This window comes from Anopheles arabiensis, chromosome 2 (genome assembly GCF_016920715.1).
Source record: "Anopheles arabiensis isolate DONGOLA chromosome 2, AaraD3, whole genome shotgun sequence".
Taxonomy (NCBI): Eukaryota; Metazoa; Arthropoda; class Insecta; order Diptera; family Culicidae; genus Anopheles; species Anopheles arabiensis.
Window position 1 is genome coordinate 46,654,445 of NC_053517.1, and position 21,611 is coordinate 46,676,055.

General features: G+C 43.9%; 1 long non-coding RNA gene across 1 annotated transcript; it reads right to left on the bottom strand.

The window, feature by feature from the left end:
- Nucleotides 1-4,784: 4,784 nt before the first annotated feature.
- On the bottom strand, nt 4,785-5,897 carry LOC120895271. The gene is made up of 3 exons (XR_005738305.1): nt 5,755-5,897; nt 5,138-5,682; nt 4,785-5,045 (listed from the first exon to the last, which is right to left on the bottom strand). It is a non-coding gene; the product is annotated as an uncharacterized LOC120895271 (long non-coding RNA).
- Nucleotides 5,898-21,611: the final 15,714 nt, after the last annotated feature.

The window sequence follows — 21,611 nt, forward strand, 5'->3', positions numbered from 1 at the left end:
AATATGAAAACAAACGTCGATTCATCGCAGGTTCGATCCGGTTAACTCATGGAGGAATGATATTTTCGCTGAAGCATAAATATTTGGTCAAGAAAGTGTAAACATTGTTTGAATCGACATTTTAAAATTTATTTAATCTACTATAAACCATTTCAAACAGACAAATACATTATTTTTAAGTACATAAGTGTTTGTATACTAATGGTTAAATCCAATATGGCGGAGCGTTACTGTCAAATGGATAGAACCCGGACGATCAATATTGTACCGCTGACAGGCTGAAAATTCAGCTTGTTGGCTTAAAACATAGAAGGGGCAATTGTGCGATTCTATATGCTCTCCTGATTTTGAATATAGAAACATTAGACTGTTTTGATTCGCTCCACAAACGGCGAAAGAGACTGACTTGCTTGACAAAAGACAAAAATTGGAAATTGTATTTATTTTCAATGCCGTAACGGTGTATGAACATGGTAAATGAGTCCTTAAAGTTATGCCATAGCCATGGCTAGATGATTTGTAATGCCATAATCTTCTTTAATCGTCATTGTAGACACCTAATACTGCATTACACGATGTTCGTGCTCTTAGCTAACTAATAAAAAGAATTCAACCAAAGCATTTAAAAAACGTGGGTCATTGTTCCATCCAATGGTCTAGCGTGTGCAATAGATCAGGGATTGAGCATTAAAATAGGCGCATAAAGATACTGTGTTTAAATGTGATTTAAAAACCGTCATCTCATGTTTATTAGTCGTTTTCTCGTGTGTTAGTTAATGTTTCGCCTCATGAGTTATAATTCGTGCGAGTTGAATGTTGCAATTTTGTATTTATTATTTATTATCCCATTTTGCGAAAGGCTTCCACTTTACTTTATGTCACAACACTTCAAGAGAGATGAAGCATTTTTACTACCATTCGTTTGAGGAGAGGTGAATTGTTTTTTTTCCCGGCGGAGAATAGGTTGGTGTCTCCCTTCCCCGGCGATTCCATATGGCGGAATCGGAATGCGGTACTGACTTTTCAACTCAGAAAATTAAGCTTTACGTATGCTTTTTGATTTCGCTTTTCGCTTTGCAACAATTACAGCAAGTGGATGTGCGCTCTCTAACAACACCTTCTGGGAAATGGCCTTTGAATGAAAAGGGCTACCTTTGAGGTAAAGGGGATGTTAAATTGACTCCAAATTGAATAACCGTTTTGGTTCAGGGGATTAGGGATCGATAGTGTGTGGGGGTTGAGGGTGGATTTTTCCCGGAATGGTGGATGTCGTCCTCTGGCTGCGCGTTCGTCGACCTTGCCAAAGCTCACACTAACACACTCATGCGCTTCGTGGAAAAGCACAGAAAAAGGGTATGGGAAGCTCTTTGGAATTCAGACATAACCACACACACACACAGTGGCCAACTGGAAAACTCTGCAAAAAACACCTCGACGTTGAATCGATCCTGGCCAAGAGTTCGCTTTAGTGTGTGTGTGTGCGTGAGCCCTACAGTTGTCGATACACTTACACACTACCAAACAGAGAAAGAGAACAAGCGCGAGAGAGAGAGAGAGAGAGAAAGAGAGAGCTTTTATCAAAACAAAAATGGCCACCGCGCGCACCAGCTGGCTGGCGGACGAAAGATGTCTGCCCTACTCCCCCCTCACCCCACCCTCCTCATCCTCCTCTAAGGGCTGCTCCGTTTACGTATAAGTGAGCGTATTTTCGCTGGAGCTTCGGAATCGGGTTCGTACGTACGTTCGGTTTCGTTCCGTTCGTTCGGTGCGCCAGCGGATGATGCGCAATTGTTCGCAATCAGCCGGTGCTACCAAAACCACCAAATGAAAAGCCGGGTGGGGAGGATAACCAGCGCAGACTGACAGACAAGGGAGGGTGGAACAAGAGAGGGAAGGGACAAGGTAAAGGAAAGGGCCGACAGGCAGCAAAACAGCTGGTTTCCGGGTAGCATGCGCGCTTCCAACGATTGTCCCCCTTTAACGTCATCGGGCGTGGTAGTTCTCCCCTGGTGGAGCATGCACACTAACACAACCGAGCCACAGCCCCAGTAGAGTGTGTTGGTGTGACCGTTCCCTCTTCCCTCTGTGGCCATCCAGGAGCCCTTCAGGAGCCCTCCTGGACTCTGCAGGAAATGAGCGACGAAGCGATGGACGAGAGACAGAGTAAGATAAATTAAGCGATAAACTCCTCCGGGGCCGATCTGGCTTCTGCCGTTGAAAATGTTCTTTTTTTGCGTGTGTGTGTGTGTGTATGGGTTAAAATAAAAAAGGAACAGAAGACGGATCAGACGACGCTCTTTCACTGCGAAGTTAGCCATGCATACTGGCAACATAAAATTCGAGAATCTGATTGCGAGGAAACCGTCCGTCTGTCCTTCCAGCTGCTGATGCTGCTGCTTCATCATTCAAGTTGATCTCGACGGTCCCAATGACGGCCCCGAAGGCGTTTGATTTGGGATACACTGATAGTATGTTGAACTTTGCACATAATGCCGAATGAAGGCGAATGTTGGCAAAGTAGGCAAAGGCAAGGAATCGGGATTTGACTTTCATCGTTGGTTTCATCGTTCATCGATGGACTGTTTTAACGTGAGATGCTCGAAACATTTGTTTTAATTCACAAAAAGCGGCCAAGCACATATTACTAAGCACGAATAATTTTGTAGAGTTAGTAAGGATGAAGCTAACAAAACTGTTTAAAAATTCATTTGATATCATACATTTGGGAATGGTTGACATACACTGAGAACTTTTTAAGCTATTCTTGTGTTTTGTTTTTTTTTGTATTTTTTCCTTATTATTTATTATTATTCTAAACATTTATTCTAATTCTAAATTCTCTTACATATTATTATGTTTATGTTGTATCCTAATTTATGATCTCTTTCAAAAAGCATTTTATATATTTTATACAATATTATCATCAACAATAAATGCAATACTGAAGATTTGTTTATTTTTAGAAATAATTTCATGTGATTCTAATTCATTCATTCATATGAGACATTCTTCGAAAAATTTCAGGATACAGGATTTGTTTCCATGAATAAAAGAGAATCAAATAATAAAAAATAATTAATTATTAATGGCAGAGTCTGCAGAAGATCATTTGATTATTAAAGCAAAGAAGTTTTAAATCCATTTCATGTCAGTGCCTTCGGTTGCGATGAGCTTCGTGGTAATATTTTATCTTAATAACATTTTGAGTTTTATCCTTTCATCAATGAGAAAGGCAAATTTTGCATCATGTATCTTTATTTTTCCTAAACCTTATTCTAAAAGTAAAACGTACCATTTATTGGAAATATTAAATGATTCATTGTATCCAAACTCACCTCCGACCCGATTAAAGCTGATGTTTACGATAAAAAGGAACGATAGTACAGGTGGATAGGTTGTGAATCATTCGGTGAAGTATCAAAAACATGGAATCATGTTTTAAAATAAAATCTTTTAAAAAATTGCATGATTGAATATTTTTTGGTAAGAAAATAATTACTTTTGACTTAACAAATATTTGTGAATAACTTTAATTTTGAAATAAATTTAAAAGGAAAGAAACGTCAATACAATCTTCGCATGAAAGGACGTTGACATAATTTTGATAGTACCATCCATACAGGCCTTTCCTCTGTACTAATCTAATGCTGTTTTAGCTGCATTGATAAAGCCACCTTTACCTTCGCTTTAGCTTGAAATATAAGTATCTATTGGAACAATTAACTACCTGTCGATGCCAACATTAGTTCCAGGAAGGTAGTACAAGGGTTGCAGAAACATCATAACTTCATACGAAATTGCAGTTCGTTGTAAGCACCTTTGAAGGTTGATGAAAACTGGACAAATTAATTTTTAATTAGTCGAGTAGAGTGAAATGTATGCGATAAAGAAGCAAACAAAATATGATTTGTACAATTTTCAGTATAATTACGACAGTTGAGCGTGATCTGAACTATTTTAAGAACCTTCCCACAGTACATGAGTTTACAGAGAAACTCTCAAACGTTCATATGCACCTGTCGCAAAGTCTTTCAATTTCAACAACGCCAACAAGTTTGCTCAACTTAAACTAACCCAATTTCGAGTCAGCCATTTGTTAGACGTTCGTCGTTCTTTAGCAGGAAAACTTCCTTTAACTTTAACTGCTAAAATCCCGATCCCAACATACCGAAAATGCAAAAGCCATCCAATATAAAACTTTTGCACCACACAAAGATATAAAACAACTACAAAATAGCAAAGTTTCGGCGAAGCAACATTCGGTATGAAGGGTATAAAACATCACACACACACACACACACACGAACGTCGACTGAAAGAGCATGCACTAAACACAACGGTACACGGCTAAGCATACCGTGCGCCCCGTACCGTCTAACGACTTTTCTTCCACAGTGCGCGCGAGCTGCATATAAAAATCCGTTTTATTGTTATTATTTTAAACTCTCCCGGGAGCATATAGCGCGGCAAGAGAAAATAGGGGCCTCAACCATAATCCAGCCAAAAAGGAGCAGCAAGGCAAAGTTCCGAAATATCACACTGCACTTATATGGTGTACTCCCTTCGTCGTCTTCGTCTCGGTGATGTTAGAGACACGTACGACGCACCCGCATGAACACGATGGAAAAGGAGCAGCCAGCCCACCATCACCACCACACATCTTCTGGCAAAAAAAAGGCAGAAACAACCGGAATGGTACGGTGTGGCCCACATTTGCTTCATTCGCTTTTATTTTATTAGTTTATACGCGCTCGCCCTACGTCCTACCAGGCCCAGCAGCACCAGCAGCGGGTTCTACAGCCACAGAGAGGCCAAGGGTCGCAGCACAATCTTTCCCATTTTCCATTTTTATCACTTTCCTTATGCTTTCTGAGCTGCTGGCGTAACAGCACGGTGGGAGGAAGGATTTAACAACAGAGAGGCTGCCTGGCCCGGCCCAGCCACGGCCCACGCGGGTAGTCAGGTTTATGGGAAAAGATTTACCCCGCGGCTGGATGACGCTTTTACGGTTCAGCACGCTCTTCTCCACGCTCCAGCATCAGCAGCTAATAGGATTGGCTTGTTGTTTAGAACCTTTTTGCCATGGTTCGATCGATCGATCGAAAGCCCAACTCGGAAAGCTTTATCATACTTTTACCTTTCGATCCTCATCCGACAGCTGTCGAGCGGCAAACCATGGCGACCGGAGATTTTCGGGGAACGTTTTTCCGGTGCAATTATCCCAATACCTGCCAGGTGCCAGGTCTCAGTCCTTAGGCTCAGTCAATATCCTTTGCCCGTTCTCCTCCGGGACAGGGATTCCCAATGAAAATGCAACTTCAACCTTTATCGGTAAGTGCGAATCAATCGAATCGGTCAACCGGAATGTCTTTCTGCTGTCGCTCGAACGATAAGATAACTCTACACTACAGTCACCAGCATACTACGTTCTAGTTTTTAAGAGCCAATACCGTCCCGGGATGATGTTCTTATCGATCGCAGGGTTTGCAGTGCCGTCGGAAACATTCGGACAGTCGTGTGGTCGTTACTTTTCGTAATCGCTTTCCCAAATCGGCACCGGCAAGGTTCTTAGCCCGGGCTAGTGCAGAATATGATGATGACGGCGATGATGCTGCTACTGTTGTCTCTGTTCTTGACGTTGACATCCTTATCTGTTGGCAGTCTTTTAGTTTTGTGCTTGCACTGGATGGAAGGTAAGGAAGAAAGGCCAGAAGTGAAATGACTTGGAATTAAATTTAACTTCAAACTACTAACATATCTACGAAGGCGGGATGGTTGGCTGAGTGGAATGCGAGATGGCTCCTGGTAAGATTAGCAAAAGTCACTCGCAGCAGTGAGTGAGTGTCTGCGCCGTTGGTCGTGAGGGAATGGAACTTGCCGTATCGGGAGGGGTTTATCAACAGCGTTTGATCGGGACTGAGAGAGCGTTTTTTTTGTACAATTCATAATCATTAGACGTAAAGTTTATCGGCCCTCGGGCGTGCACAATGCACACGTCGTTGCACTGTTGCGGCGATTCCTGCTGGGAGATAAACTTAATTGAAGAATGGAAGAATGAGCGGTTGGAACCATTTGGAAGAGATTGGCCGGTGGCGATAATTGGGGCGGAGGGCGGCAATCTCATTCAGTTTGGACGATGATCGAAAAGCGGAAAGAATTGGGATGAATTAAATAAGTTTGTTCCGTGAGGTGATGGGGTTGGTTGGTGAGGCAAAGTTCTTGATTATATACGATAGAGTAAAGTTTAATGTAGTAAAATGACGTATATTGTTATTCGTCGAATGATTAGTGTAAGCGCAGGCGCAAAGCTATTATTAGATAAATTATACAAATGATAATAAAAATGAACTGATTCGCTAGCACCAAAGTTATTGGAAGTTCTTGGAAAACACATTGTTTTGAATTTGTATGTTACTATAGAGTTTGAATTTTGAAGTTATGATGGTTTTTGGTACACAAATTCTTAGTGTTCGAATGAGTGTGTGACTTTTATTTTGTGGAGAAAGAAGTTGAGTAAATCATCTCAAAGAGAGAGATCGTTTGCGATTTACCTCTTTGCGGCATATTAACAACTCACTCACTCGACATGACTTATTTGGGGTATCTTTGTTTGGATGTTGAAAAAAAGCTTGAATAATACGTTGATCCGTGTCCTGATTTTCTTCATCTTTCCGAAACCGCCCGCATCATCAACATCCGTTTAATTTCGACATATTACTTAGCTTACATGCTCTTTTACAACAAACATTTCAATAACCTTATTGAGGTACTTCATCATAACATTATTCATCTATCTCAATTCCTGAGAATGAGTAAGAAAGTCGAGATAGATGAATTATTGGAACTATGGAACTTTTTTGTGTAATGGTCACAGTAAATTAGGAGTTGGCACAGTTTCTAGACTTTTACAGACTGAAGACGTTTTTGTGATTACCAGACTCGTTTGAATGTAATTAGTTGTTAAATTGATATCAATCGAACGCTGCACGGGAGGTCAGGTCATGGAACAGAAAAGAGTCATAATAAGCAAACATTTTGATTTGGATATCAACCGTAGACGACTTGGTCTTTTGCGCTCTGCTAGGTCATAAGGTTAGCCTTGAATTTCCATGTTTCGTACATGGAGTTTAAAGCCAATGAAAGAATTACCTCACCACAAACAGCTAATCGAAATGGTCGCAAATCATCATCAATCAATCCAGTCAACCGCTTAAAATTGTTGAACCCTAGGGCAGTAGTGCCTTGAAGTTCCACTTTCAAACCAAAACCACCACCACCATCACCATGTCCGTGCGGGTGCCTCATCGTAACATTTGTCCTAGAAAAATATACTAGCAGCAGCACCACCACTTCATAAACGTTGCGCACAAAACAAAACGTAACGACAGTGAAGCACTTGTGCCCACACTTCATTCCATTGCCCAAGTATGTGACGCCAGCCCGAGCTCTCGAGCAAGGGTAGGCTCTCGCTGAAAAAGTGCTCGATGTTTGTAATTAATGACACTGGGACACCCTCATGGCGAGCGTGAGGTCTAGAGGGGCGATGTTGTCACAGGAAAGAGATGTCCAAAAAAACGAGAATAGACAGACAGCTTCCTACAACAACATCAAAACCAAAAACTCAACCCCCAACTGCAGTACGGTGACAGTGAGCGAAAAGGGCCGAGAGAGTCAGACGACAGCCAGCCAGACCGATAACCTTCACCGGTTGGCTGACCAGCGTGCAACAGTGCCCCGTTGTGTCCCAGTGTCATCAACAGGGCACGTACACACTACCGAGGGGGAGGGAATAGGTTTTTTTGACAATTCCGTTCGCGTTCCAATGGCCTGCGTCCTTCAGGGTGGAAGCGCCAAAGCAAAGGCGTCGTTCGTCCGTCGGGTTAATGGTTCGTCCAACGGCGTGTGTCAAAACACACCAGAGCGCACCGAAACCTAGAGAAATAGCGCAAAGTAAAACCAAAAAACAAAACTGCAGGAAAGACTCATAAAACATGACTCTGTCACGTGGTGGCAGGGTGGATATACACCTCGGAGCGGGATCCGGTGGTCCCTCCAACCCGTGGGAAATGGCCAAAATGCTGCCAGCGAATGGCAGCAATTTTGGCGAAACATCTCACACACGAACCTCCGCTCCGATCCGTCACACAGTGCGCTGGGAACTGTGAGATGATGAACTGGTCGTGATGGAAGTCGTGTTCTTTTTTCCTTCCTTCCCGGTCACTTGTCACTGTGCCAGCGTGTTCAAGGGTTTTTTTCCGGGAGCGCATTGGAACAAGAATCTTCCCACCGGAGTAGTCTCGCCCTTTACCCGTGAGCTGAAGTAGTAAAACCAAAACTGACGAGTGGCGATTCGTCTGGCGCGATTTCAAAGGGTGTTAAAAATCTATTTGACCGTGTCCTGTCCGGATGGTACCGAAAGCGCTCAATCGATCGGTGTTAATGGGGTTTTCGTTTTGCGTGTGTGCTGAGGCTTAATTTATCACAGCTAGAAAGGGATTGGGGGAAACAGGAAACGATGCAACGAAGTGTTTACGTCCGTCTGCTGCTACTGTCCGACGTTGATGGCGTGACCTCTGGGAAGGATAGTGTAGGGTGGGGGGGTCTGTAATTGAATTGAATTCCCATCGAATGCCAAACGTCTCATGCCATTGGCACGGCAGGGGGTTTCGCTGCTGCCACCGTTTGCAGTATGACGTCAGGGAGATTTCCGGAGCGGTCTTGAGCACTTCACACACACTCGGGAATCACACCGGTAGCAACGTGATGCACCGGCACAAGTCGGGTAGTGCCGGTGGTAGCGGTCGGTGATAAGCTGAAAGTTTTACAAAACTGGTAAATATTTGTCTTTGGCAGCAGCCTCTACTCGACCGGCATTAGGATGGTGCGTCATCGCCAGACGCAGCACACTGCTTTATGGCCACAGTTTGAGTTTATGTGCCAACGTCGTCGTCATCGTGAAGAAAAAAAACAATAGACAACGTCAGTGCGCTTAACGTGACGCAGCTGCTGCTGTTGCTGTTACTCATCCGATGCCTTTCTCTCTATCTCTCGATCCTGATTGTCATCCCATCTTCACTACAAACACAAAAAAAGATGGATGGAAAAGTTTTGGATCAAGTCCACACAACTTCAACCCGAATGTTCGCGAAAGATGGCAATGGCAATAATAACCGCGCAACTACTACGCACAACAAGTCCCTATTGTGTTACGGCCATTTTTATCGATCCGGTGTGCGCGGTGTGTGATAATTGATTCTCGCTGCCAATTGCTCCACTCAATTATACTTTCGGTGCGTGTGAGGGGCGTTGAGCCGGTCTCGTAGTACAGTCGTCAACTCGTACGACTTAACAACATGCCCGTCATAGACCGTGCCGCCATACGTAGGACTGACTATCCTGCTCAATTACTGAAAGCCAAGCCCATAAGTGGTACAGGCAGGCCTTGACCGACAACGGTTGTTGAGGGGATTTTTTTTGGTGTGTTTAATAAATATTATAATGGATGGAGGTTTCTAGACTGCCATACGGCTGCTATTGTTGTTACTGTTTATTGGCAGGTTTCGAACTCTCTGAACGCACGGAATGGGGCGAGTCTCAAACCGTGGCTCATTTGCAAGATGGCAGATAAAACGCTGTGGAGAGCGTAGTACGGGGCCGATGAGGAAAGCGACCTCAGAATCCATCATCATTAGACGAGCCGAGAACAATGACTGGCATGCGGGACACATGAAGGGAATTGAATAGAAAAGGGAGGAGGGGGCGTGTTGTTGCGTATTGTTGTTGCCTACTGCCCGATTGCCCGATGGCGTGTTGTTGTGTGGTTGGTTTTTTTTTCGGTAGCTCCAATCGTACAATGCCTCCCATCTCCCGGTCGTCAGGGTGGATGGGGAATCGAATCAAGCGCTCCACCGTCCGTAAATCAATCTAGGTTAATGGTGGAGGGCAAAACAATTGGGATGATGATTTGCATCAACCCATCACCTTCTCAATCTCGATCGTTGGCATCTGGCATTCTCGCAAAAAAAAAAGAAACCAGCAAACGACTGTGTCGATGCATTAGATGGGATGCAGGGCAGCTAGGAAATTACAAGATACACATACACAAAAGCATCGTGAGCTGGTTCGAAGCGATGTAAACACCGATTTGCATTTACAGCTACAGCTCGGGACGGCTTTTCTCTGCCTATCAGGCGATATGGCGAGGCATCTGCTCGATAGGAGTTGTCCATTAATTTCCGTGCAGTTGCGCGTGCAATTGCATTGAAATACCAGCCAAGACCGATGCACACACACCCACGTATGCTAGTTGACGGGATAGTTTTGCAATAAAAGTTCTTGGGAATGGTTTCTATTTGCCAAACAGCATCGATCAAAACATCGATGAGTTGTTAATTTTTGTTCTATTTTGACTTGCGTTTCATAAAACATTGCTTCGTCCAGTGTTGTGTCTTTGGGGTGCTGGGGCAATACACCAAATAAACAATAGTTTTATTACTAATTCCTATTGAAAAAAAATGATTTAAGAAAATAATGATAACTTCGTAATTTCTGAATAAGTGTCGTAAAACACTTATAAACGAAGAAAAAAACCAATTCAGGAGCTTCTGATCTTCGAATAAAACGTTGTTTTGATCGCTGTCATTGTCTTAAAGCTTCAATTAGAAAAATAGCATCAATAGTATATTTTTATTAATTTGATCTTGTCTAACATTAACATACTGATAAAATTAGATGTCACTCGATAACATAAGAAGGGCATTTTAAAAGAATTGAAGAAATAATGGCTAAGGTCTTATATCGTATTTTAAGATGAATTTTAGATACAAAGATCCGCTACCACTTTTAGATCTGAATCAGATTTTAAACTCCTCTAGGTTCTAGGTTTTGACTCCGAAGTTAATTCTGAATCTAGATTAACCCTTTAAAGTTATATTAACCTGTCAATTAAAGTTTTATTAACAAAACTAGCCCTAGCAGTAATACTAAACCATTCCTAGAGATAATACGGAAGCTACATAAATGCCAATACGGATTTTTTTTTGCAAAAAATGCATCATGGACCCATGGAAAAGCCCGTAAATGTAGTGTGAAATCAAAAAATTCCAAATAAAACAAACATTTTAACACATTTCTCATAATTCTCTTGTGAGTGGATTTCTATTGCCAAACTGACTATAAAAACGAGAGGGACGATCTTTCCATCGTCTCGTTTCCTTTAGCATTTTAACCATAAAGAGCGCGATTATGATAATACCGTCCCACATTTGATTGAACTTGTTTTGCTTCCTTCGCTCCAGCGTTGAAATCAGCAAACCAATCGCGAATCGCAAGCCTAATCTAACTGTGCCAAAACTGGCATTGAAATGATTGCTGGCCCAAATGCGAAATGGCGCTTAAATGATCAAGTTTCCCGCGTTCGGTGACAGTGCCCGTCGCAGTTGGCGATGGGAGAACTGTCTCGATAGCAAAAAGCGAACCCATTGTATTTTGCCAACCGCCAGCCGCACACCGCACCAGTACCAGCAGCATCAATCCGGCTGCATCGATCGATCTCCATCGGAAAGCGATTGTAATTGACGACAATGAGCTTTCTTCTCATTCCCGCGCCACGGTGCGGGCTTTAGTGTGGTCGCCTGCCGTGAGTGCACTCATGCTTCCTCCATTTAAGCAAGATCTATTGCAAATGATTGGCCGGTTGGGAGGTGGTGAAAAGGAACAAAACCCCCAAGAAAAAGAGGCCAGAAGAAGAAGACAGCATCTCTGCACCGTGCTCATCGGCCAATGTTTCCCCGGCAGCGGGAGGGCAACTGATTGGACTGCATTGAAAGCAGCCGCGAAGCGGTGGAAGCGAGAGAAAAAAATAAGCTTTGAAAGGAAAAATAAATCCGATAGCGCAATAATAACCGCAGCAAATCACTTTGAAACGAGCAGATAATGAGAGTTTCGTCCATTGCAGGCATCCATCCTAATGCTTTGGCTGGCTGGCTGGCTGGCTGAATGGATGCTGGGAAAACTGCCGGCGCACGAATCGAGCTTTGCGCATAACATGCTGAAAGGCACACTGATTGAAATGACCGAACTTTGTTCGCCAAAATGGCCGCTGTTCATCTCCCAGAGCGCATTGCGCTTCGCAAAGAACGCTCCGAAACCGTCACCGGTCTGGGATGGATGAAGTGGATGAGGCGCCGTCTTTCAGCGTGCCGTCAATAGTAGTGGCTTTTCACACTTTTTCAGTTCGGTGGTGAGCCGCGTTGGCCACCGTTCGTTTGGCTGAAGTAATGGCAAATTAGAGAAGCAAAAGGAAAGAAACTTCCATTATCGACGGCGCGCAACCGCGGAGCTGCAACGCGGAGGTGTTAATTTTCGGAGGGAGATTGAGCAAATCTGCACTCAATAAGAAATAGAATGAGGTGTTTGCGATGCGTTGAGTGGAGTGGTTTGCGTGTGGATAGGGTAGTCAAACAAGAAAACCTTGGAAATTGTGCTTCAAAAAGTTCAAATTACTTCCATTCCGGACAAACACCTTGCAGGGTACATTTACCTTTGCTTAATGTTGCTTAATGTATAAGTACGGAGTAAGAAGTGTTAGAAAGGAACTGTATGCCAAGGATCTAACGTCGGCCAAAATTTATGATAGTTTTGAGATAGTGATTTAGTTGAAGTCTTCAAGATTTCCAGCATCCACAGTAAAGACAACATGGGTTGCTTTACGTTATAATTCATTATCTAAGTCTGAGTTGATCCGAGCTGACAGTATCTAACCATAAGACATCGAAGCTCTTTCTGCTTCCTCATCGCAATGGTCTTGCTTCCAGATTTCGTCTTCCATATTTTGAACCGGATGTACTGTAAGATGCGTTACTTAATAACATGACCATTTTGTCTTTAATTCTCGTAATTATCAAGATACTCGGGCGATACAGCATTGGTTAACTTGCTACGGTGCCTAAGGTGAAGTGAATAGTCGTAGGATTGCCAAGCCTCATTAGTAAATGCCTAGGGCCAAACATCTTGACTATCGAGTACGGTTGTGGCACTAAACAGTCAGAAACAGCAATCCATCAATACCTCACGAGTCTCGATTATCGCAGGAGGAAGTCGCCAGTTCGGTGAGAACACTCACAATAGGCAGTAGCAAAATGAATTTGATGTTAATATTGGTACTGAGATGTTTGGAATACATAATGATTGAAAACATATACGAGAAAATAGCTACGAACACTCTAAGCTCTAGCGTGAAAAAATCATAAAACGGGCTAAGGATATTGTAAAATTTTCAGCGATTTTTAGACGAAATAATGTGTGCCCAGAAATTTGTTGAAAGCGAAAGTGTTGACATTTACCATAAAATATAGTCGCAGTACTCAAATATGGTCTATCGTCGTCTACCATTGCAAAGTTCCCACGATCACTCCTTGAGCTTTATCAATCCCTAATATTACAGTTTGTTTGTACAAAACCAATCAATTACGCACGATAGACATTGTGAGACGACCATATAGCGCCAACGCCAGTGTTAACAAGCGATTCGGTCACTGTCCGGTGTCAGTCAGTCATTGCTCAATGTCGGCCATCAATGACAAACATGACCTGAGCGAGTGAGTAGTTCAATATCAAGCACTACTGCACTACTGCTAGATAAGGTGCAGTCGACGTATGAATAATTACAAAACTCAAAACGGTTTCCGATGAATATTAATGAAATCTTAATGAAATCAACCGGAATTTGTGTGAACCTGTCTCTAAGCAGTTTGTCGTAAATTGTACTTAGCTGATTGAAATGTATCGTAGCGATATGACCGTAAGGTTTTAACGAGCCAGCCGGACTAATTGGCTTATTAGTTTGATTCAAACTGAAGTTGTGCCAATTTCAAGGTGGTATTGTGTGACGATGACGATGGGCTTAGTTGTGCTAAATATGGTCTCTACATACCACTCTTAACAACAAAAGACACTTAGCTTTTTTCCATAAATTGAGCGTTAGATGTCAGAATTATGGCGTGCCTTTATTTCTCAACGTTTTTTGCCTCAAGCACCAAATGATGAGTGGCATCAATGCAGCACTAAGCGACTGGCGATCGTGTTTGGCGCCCGCATTGCCCCATCGAATGGCTCTGCGCATGAATTAGTGATAATCACGTGTGAGTGATTTTTCGCGTTCCAGCCGGCCTCAAGTTTCTCTCTCTCTCTCTTTAGCAAAACACAACAAAAGCGCACCAGAGTTGTATTAATTCTGCAATCTCTAGCCCGATGTGTGGTGCAATGATGGGTCGAGTTCATCCACGCCAAATCTACCCTTACCATCGACTACTCATTAACATACTTATTCTTCGGGTCGGCCCGTCTCTCGCTCCGGTTCCCGCTGTGAAACAGACACTCCGTATGGGGTTAATTAAAAATCCATTGTAAGTGTACCATTTGCCGGGTGTTTGGGGTACACACGCAAGCAGACAGCATCACGCGCGCAGCCGGAGCTGGGTGCTTTTGAGAAGTGCAACTAATCGGCGATCGATTACGCTCGACGCCAGTGCGCCGAGAATTGGGCCCGCAAAGGCAAGAGGAAAGGGGCACGGCAAGACAATCGGAAAGATCCAAAATGATACAAAGCAGCAGCAACAGACAAAAAAGAAACCTAGAAACAAAACACGAAACTCCACACTTCCTCAGTGATTAACGCGATGAAAGGAATCATGGAGCGCTTAAGATAGGGCCGAGCGCGACGGGTAAGAAAAGGCACGCCAAAGCTAAGACGCGATGAGAAGAGCTGCTGCAAGAGGGCGAAAAAAAGGGCAACATCATCTCGGTGAATGACTAAATTCATCGTATCGTTCGTTGCATGAGGAAGGGAAGCCACGCGGGCGAAGGAAGCCCACACGGTTCCGTCTAACGAAGACGACCACGGCGGCAACCACGGTGATCATTAATTAGACAACCGATGATGTTTGTCGCTCGATCGCTGCGGCCATCGGGAACGAAGAGAGAGAGAGAGAGGAAACTAGAGAAGATGGGCAAAATATAAAGTGTTGGTTCGTTAAGCTGCCACTGCCAAGCCGCGACCATTGCTGGGAAAGTGGCCACTGCCAAAACGCACCAACTGTGGCACAAACGGGCCTTCTCCGCTTCCTGGAACGTTGCACAGATCGAGCGAAATCGCTTGCTGCCAAACGGCTTTCCACTTTCTTGTTCGCGTTCGTGGCCCTCCGTTTGACAAAAAGGGCTTCAGGGGGGCGTCCATAGCAAGGGGAAAAGAGAGCCCTTTTGTGTACAAGTTGTTTTTTTTCGGTTCGGTTTACCGCACACGCAATCAATCATCGTCAAAACTGGGATAGTGTCCTAGAGAGACGACTGTGAAGTGGATGGTGATCCGTATTAGGCACGGGACAACCCTGGTGGGGCGCACCCCTGTGCCTTCTGGGAAGCAGGAAAAAGCTGCTCAATCGGCCAATTGAGCTGCGAAGGTGACAAAAGAGTGAAGAAAATTACTGGCCACAAAAGCGCCCGTCCTCGTTACGTTACGTGCCGGTCTGTGTTTCGTTAAATGTTTAAATTGCAAATGAAGCACGCAGTAGTGTGTAGTGGCCTGGAGAATGTCTCGGCGCGATATTTGGTGCGTGTTTACCCGTTGGCCTTTTCCAACTGGACACACACACATACCGACACACGCACTTCTGCATACAGGAGGGATTAATTTTATGGAATTTGACTCGCCCAGCTCTTTTTTCCTTCTACTGCAGCAGCAGCAGCAGCAGCAGCAGGACGGAATGCGTTCGTTGGGTCGGGTTGGGTTTTGGAATAATTTTTGGCACTCATAATCGCTAGAGATCTTTCCCGTGCCCAGGGTTGGGCTTTCGAATATGCATGCTAACGGGGTGGTGCTGTGTACGCGAACGGGTTATGCTAAAATCTGTAGTGCCGGTGTGCCTCTCGAAATGCTTAAGCCGCTTGGCAACGAGGTTGGCGGAATTAACCTTCAAACGTTGTGTGTCCTGCTGTATGCATAATGATACTTTTTCTGGGTGTTATTTCTATGTTTCGCATTCATGAGCATCAATGCTGGATTGTGTTTTGTTGTATGGAAATTAGTACATTAGTGGATGAGTGGATAACGTTACGCTTGAAGGCTTAAACGAGCCTGAACATTGGTTGCATGTAGAGCTTACTTCCTTCTTTACTTATCAAGCCGCTACATCCGCAATGCGATGTTGTGCCTTGTTTTGCCAATCAGCCATCTGCCTTTATGGCAGACGCATCCTCTGAGCGCAGCAACATAACAATCAGTTTTCCAATGACGCGAGCAACCGACTGGAACCTAAACGAGTTTAAAGCGCAGCACATTGGTGATCTCATTGTGTAGAGTTTAAAGGTCGGCTTTTTGTCGGTTGCTTCTGGTCTCTCTAAATAACAAGTATACCGCTGGCTTCTTCGTGGCCATCAAAGGGATCTCCCTGCAGGAACAGTATAATGGTTTTTATCTACAATTTTTCACCAAAACGTAGAAAACATCAACAATTCAACAGATGTTGCCATAGTTTTGAGATCCAGAGAGAACATGTTTTGAGTAGCTCTCTGTGCAGCATATCGGGCCTAGCTGTATAGATGTTGAGTTGAAATTCGTTAAGGAAAAATGAATTTTCTTTGCAATTAGAATACAACGACACTTTGCTTGGAACAGATGATTCGAGTATTACATAGACACGTGTCAATCAGTCGAGTGTTCCCGGTAAAATCACCCACGTCGACTCGAATATCAATTACATGTCTACAACATAAATGTAACACTTTCTAGGAAATTCGTTAGCTTACGCCTCATTAGTGTAAGCCTACTTTAAAGTCATCTTCGGATAACGACTTGTATCGAATTTGAACATAAAATAGGTATATATTGTACACTTGAAGGAGTTGTAATTGTATGTATAAAATAATCGTACGATTCAATGTTACGATGTTGTTGTATGAATGTATAGCTCTTGTGTTATAGTTATAGTCATGTTGGTTGAGCAATGTATGTTTTTTTGTTTGGTATATCTAAAACCAATTGAAGAGAAATATCACCTATTATTTTATATATGAATCTTACATTATCCTGCCTGATGGTAGGGATTTTGGAAACCATTTGGTAACGTTTGAACCTTTAAACATTTATTGCTACTGCTGCTTCTTTTAGGAAACCTTATTTATTGACCATCGATTTTCAAGGTGTACACTATTCCAGGAACCAACACAATAAATAAGCTTAGAACAATCGTCACGCAGTAAAAGATGAAACTAAACCAAATCGTACAGGGGTAATAAATACACACTTGCACGAACACCTTCCATAGCGAAGCTCATCATCATCCGTTCCAAGGGTATGCAAAGTGCTTAACAATTTCATATGGTTTACCTGAATCAGCGTAAGAAAGCTTACGGAAAGCATCCCTGAAGGATTAGAGCATGAAAAAAAAACCTGCTAATGCTCGGATACAATGTCCGAAGAAAGGGCCAATATGAGTCGTTGTGGGTCGTTTGTATTCGTACCCGTGAGCAAATTAAAATGCACACATTAAGCAGCATCAAGGCTGCTGTAACGTACCCATACATAAACCCTCCTCCCCCCCAAAATTGTGTACCTCATTACAAAACCTTATGCTTATCTGTAAATTAATACCGAAAGGCGCTGCTGCGCCTGTGCCTTTCCCGTCTGGGCGGGGGAAATTATTCCCCGTCGTACCATCGCCACCCTCTCCGCCACGTAATCAACGGCCACGATCACGGGGCCGCCACCGCCCCCAGACAAAAGGAAACGGGCAAACGATCGGACGATGATAACTGGCGCGAGGCTGGATTTCATATTAATTTCCCTCAATAAGCGAATGGAATGGTTTAATTACGCCCGAAAACCTTTCAAAACTATCACTTCCCACATCAGCTCCACAGACACACACACGCACACTCCTCCGGCCTCGCCCTGTCCGACAAAGCAATCTAATTTTATCTTGGATCGCGGTTTTTTTTTCGTTTTGTTTTTATCTTGCACGTTTCGGCGCCTACGTGTCCCTCCCAATAAAGTAACAAAACCACCAAATGCCCACATTGGGAGTGAGCGGTGCGTGTGGGGCTTCCGGTGTGCCGGGTCTGCGGGGGTGCCGATAATAGTCTTGCGGTAAGTGTATATGCTTCGGAAGGAAAGAGAAAAAAATGGAAAACTCTTCTCGCGTAGCCTCCAAATCAGCCGGAAGTGTTTCTAATTGATGTGCAGAGTATAAAGCAAGTGAAGGGAACACGCATTTCGCTCTTTGTACTTTATTAACGTCCCAGCGCCCGACGACAATGCGTGATAAAGGGACTCCTTCTATCCGCTTCCCACTTCAGGATGTGTTCCCCATGTGCAAGTGTTGGCGTTCTACCTTATTTTTTGGGATTTAGGTAGTTGTGTCCTTTTGCCCGATGTATCTCGCCTCTCTCGGGAAGCAAACATTCGTCATTGAGACCTTGAACCGACCGTAGACGATGGTGTGGATACAATTGTCCCCAAACGGACCGTTGCCATTGGGTGGGCCAAATTCGGCCGAAGCTCCAGCTGCGTTTTCCTTGCGAGAGCCGCGGCCAACCATTTATCAATAGTTTTTCCTTGAAACGTGCTGTTGTACCCTTAGCAAAAGGGAAGGATGGGGTAGCAAGGAGAGGTGCGTAATGGTTAGATGTGGTGGTGGAAGGTGGTGGTAGCCCGGATGGTCGGACGGGCCGGCGCAGACAAGTCAGTTACAAAAATGAGGCCATTAAAAATCAATTTATGCACTATAAATCACATTAGTGTTATTGTTTCTTCATTCGAGTTTCCCGTCCCTTTTCCACTCTTTCTGCGTCTATATGCCTCTCTCTCTCTCTCTCTCTCTCTCTCTCTCTCTGTCTCTCTCTGTCTTTCTTTTCCCCTCCTTCTCGCAACTCCTTAGCCAATTATACTCCATCGAAGCATGCAGTTGCATACTTCGGCCCAAAAAGCGGTTGCCATGACCGCGTCCCATTCACGAGGCCATTGCGTTTCGCTCGAAAATAGGGGGGTTGTTTGGACGAGTCCTAAGAGAAACTCCACAAAACTTGTACCGATGTGGTGGTAGTAATTTTCTTGGTAGAGACTTTTATTACATCATGTGGCTGTGAAGAAGAATTAGGAGCCAAAAACCCTTGCCAACACTCGCACACAGAAAATTGTACAATCTACGCGGGAGCACAAACGCTTCTTCTACTTCTTAAGACGTTGGCAAAGAAACGAATCGCTCCCGGGGAGAGAGAGAGAGAGAGAGAGAGAGGAAACAGAAATCGTGTTTTTGGTTCCTTTTTTCCGAAACTCAATACATGTTGCTCGATTCGATTGCGAAGGGGAATAGTTGATGGAAAATTCGATACAAAAGCAAAATAGCACAAAATTAAAGCGCACACAGAAGAGGGCAAAGGAAATGGTATTTTAGAGTGGATAATTTCTTCTTCCGAGTTGCCGAGCTGTTAGTTGTGAATCTAAAACATTCAACCTCTCTCTTTCGCTCTTGCATGTTGGCTAAGTGCACGGCCGGATTGGAGTTGCAATGAAATTGAAAATTAATTACACCGCTTGCAATTGATTAACCTGCTGCCATCGATCCACCCCACACGGGGCTCGCACAGCGGGTGGTGATGATGAGCCTCCGGACCAGCGCCTAATTGGGCTACGGGCGGCTAAAAGGAACGAACCGAATACGTCTCGGTGTGTGTATGTGTTTTTTCTTCTTCCTATAACCACTTCGTTGTTGTTAAGATCAGGTTTCTCCACTACAAAACACGTTTGAGGGGAGTTTAATTTTCTGATATTTTTTGCTGTAAGTCGTCGAGGCAACGAAGAACTCTAGGCGCGCATCGCACCAAGCAATCACCACGATGGATGAGGCGGGAAATGTGATACCGAGGCGGATGGTCGAGAGGGTGGTGGTTTGATGAAATAGAAGCCGGTCGGAAGTTGCCATTAAGGAGGCGAAGGCGCGTGTGTATGTGTGAGTGTGTGTGTGCGTGTAAGGAAGCCAGGAAGACAGTGGATCTTCAAGCGGGTATCGAGGGGTTTTCCTTTCCCAGAATTGGCACCGGTGGTAGGAAATCAAATTTCAACCCCAGGTCCCGGTGAAACGTTTTGCTGTGGAAAATGGATTACAAACATGAAAGGCTATTTAATTACAGCTCTTTTTTCCAGCGTATGCCTTTCTTGGGCGTTCGAACTGGGCGTGTGTGGACTGCACAAAATGGCCACCCAAAGCTGGGATTTTTCTATGAAAAGAGTTTTCTTAATTTATGATCCAGGATTTTAGTGTGTGTTCCATTCACAATACTATTTCTATGTATTTAATTATACTTTAAATGCATAAGGTTTCAGACAAAAAGATTTAAACTGTTAAATAAAAAAGAACCGAAAACAACAATATGATATTCTTATTGTCTTGCACGAATGAATCAGCCACATCTGGCGCCCTTTGATTCCACTTTTTTTTGTGAAAATCAATGAAATATCCATCAGAAAACTCTTCATTTACTGAGGAGTATTCATGTTTCTTTGCAAAAAAAGTATTTTCTTGTAACAAATCCAAGATTCTTGTAAGCAACAGTGAAAAATGAAACTGAAAAGATAAGCAACACCAATAGTCGAGTGTCTTGTGTTCTCAATTTTCCCCCTTTTGCAAGGACTCACTTTCCCCACTTGTCAAGCAAATACGTTTCGGGTTTTGCGGAGCTTTTCGTAACATGCTTGCCGGTAAAAACATAAGAACCACCGGGTCGCCTTTTGCTTCGACGATTTTGGAGGTTCGTGAGCCAAAAGCTTGCAGTTTTCAGTGTCATGTTCCACCTTCGCCCATCGTTTCCATTGAAAATTCAACGCTAGTACCATCTTGAAAGTGTCCTTTCTCTCTCTTTCTCTTTTCCATGTCCGTGTGTGAGTTTGGATATTTATTCTTCAATTCACGTACAGCTTGATTCCGCATGCGAAGGCAGCATACCACCGCAGCTACTTGAACGAGAGATGAAAGACAAATCCACTTTACTCCACTTTCGGCTGTTTGTCGATGAGGACCGGTGCGGTGGGGACCGGTTGCCTCCCGGCATGGCGTAGTATTTGCCGATCTTTTCTTCCCTCCCTTTGCCCCTTTTCGCTTTCCCGCGTGCAGAGGGCGAGGTGAGAAAATAAATGGAATGCACACACGATGGGAAAGATAAAAAGCAAATACACGCACTGTAACGACGACGACGAGTAGGACGAGGTTGCCCGGTACGTCCGGACACGGAAGGAATCAAATTTCATTCACTCACTTCAACCCACTTGCACCGGGCGAGCATACGTGCATCATATGAAGGCAGCAGGCAGGTGGAGGAGGTGGTGCTGGTGTTGTTGTTCGCAGATTTATGGCCAGAATGGTGCGGCACAACCCAGTCCGAAGCGAAGATCCACGGTGCTGTTAATGGGTTTTAGTCTTTCTTAGATCTGCAACTCGACCTTTCTTGAGTTGGGGTTGTGTTTGCGTATGTGTGTGGAATGCGGCTGAAAGCATTTTGGGAAGAATGTTTAAATAGGTGCTTTCGGTGAGATGTTTTTTCTTCTTCTAAAGATAAAATTG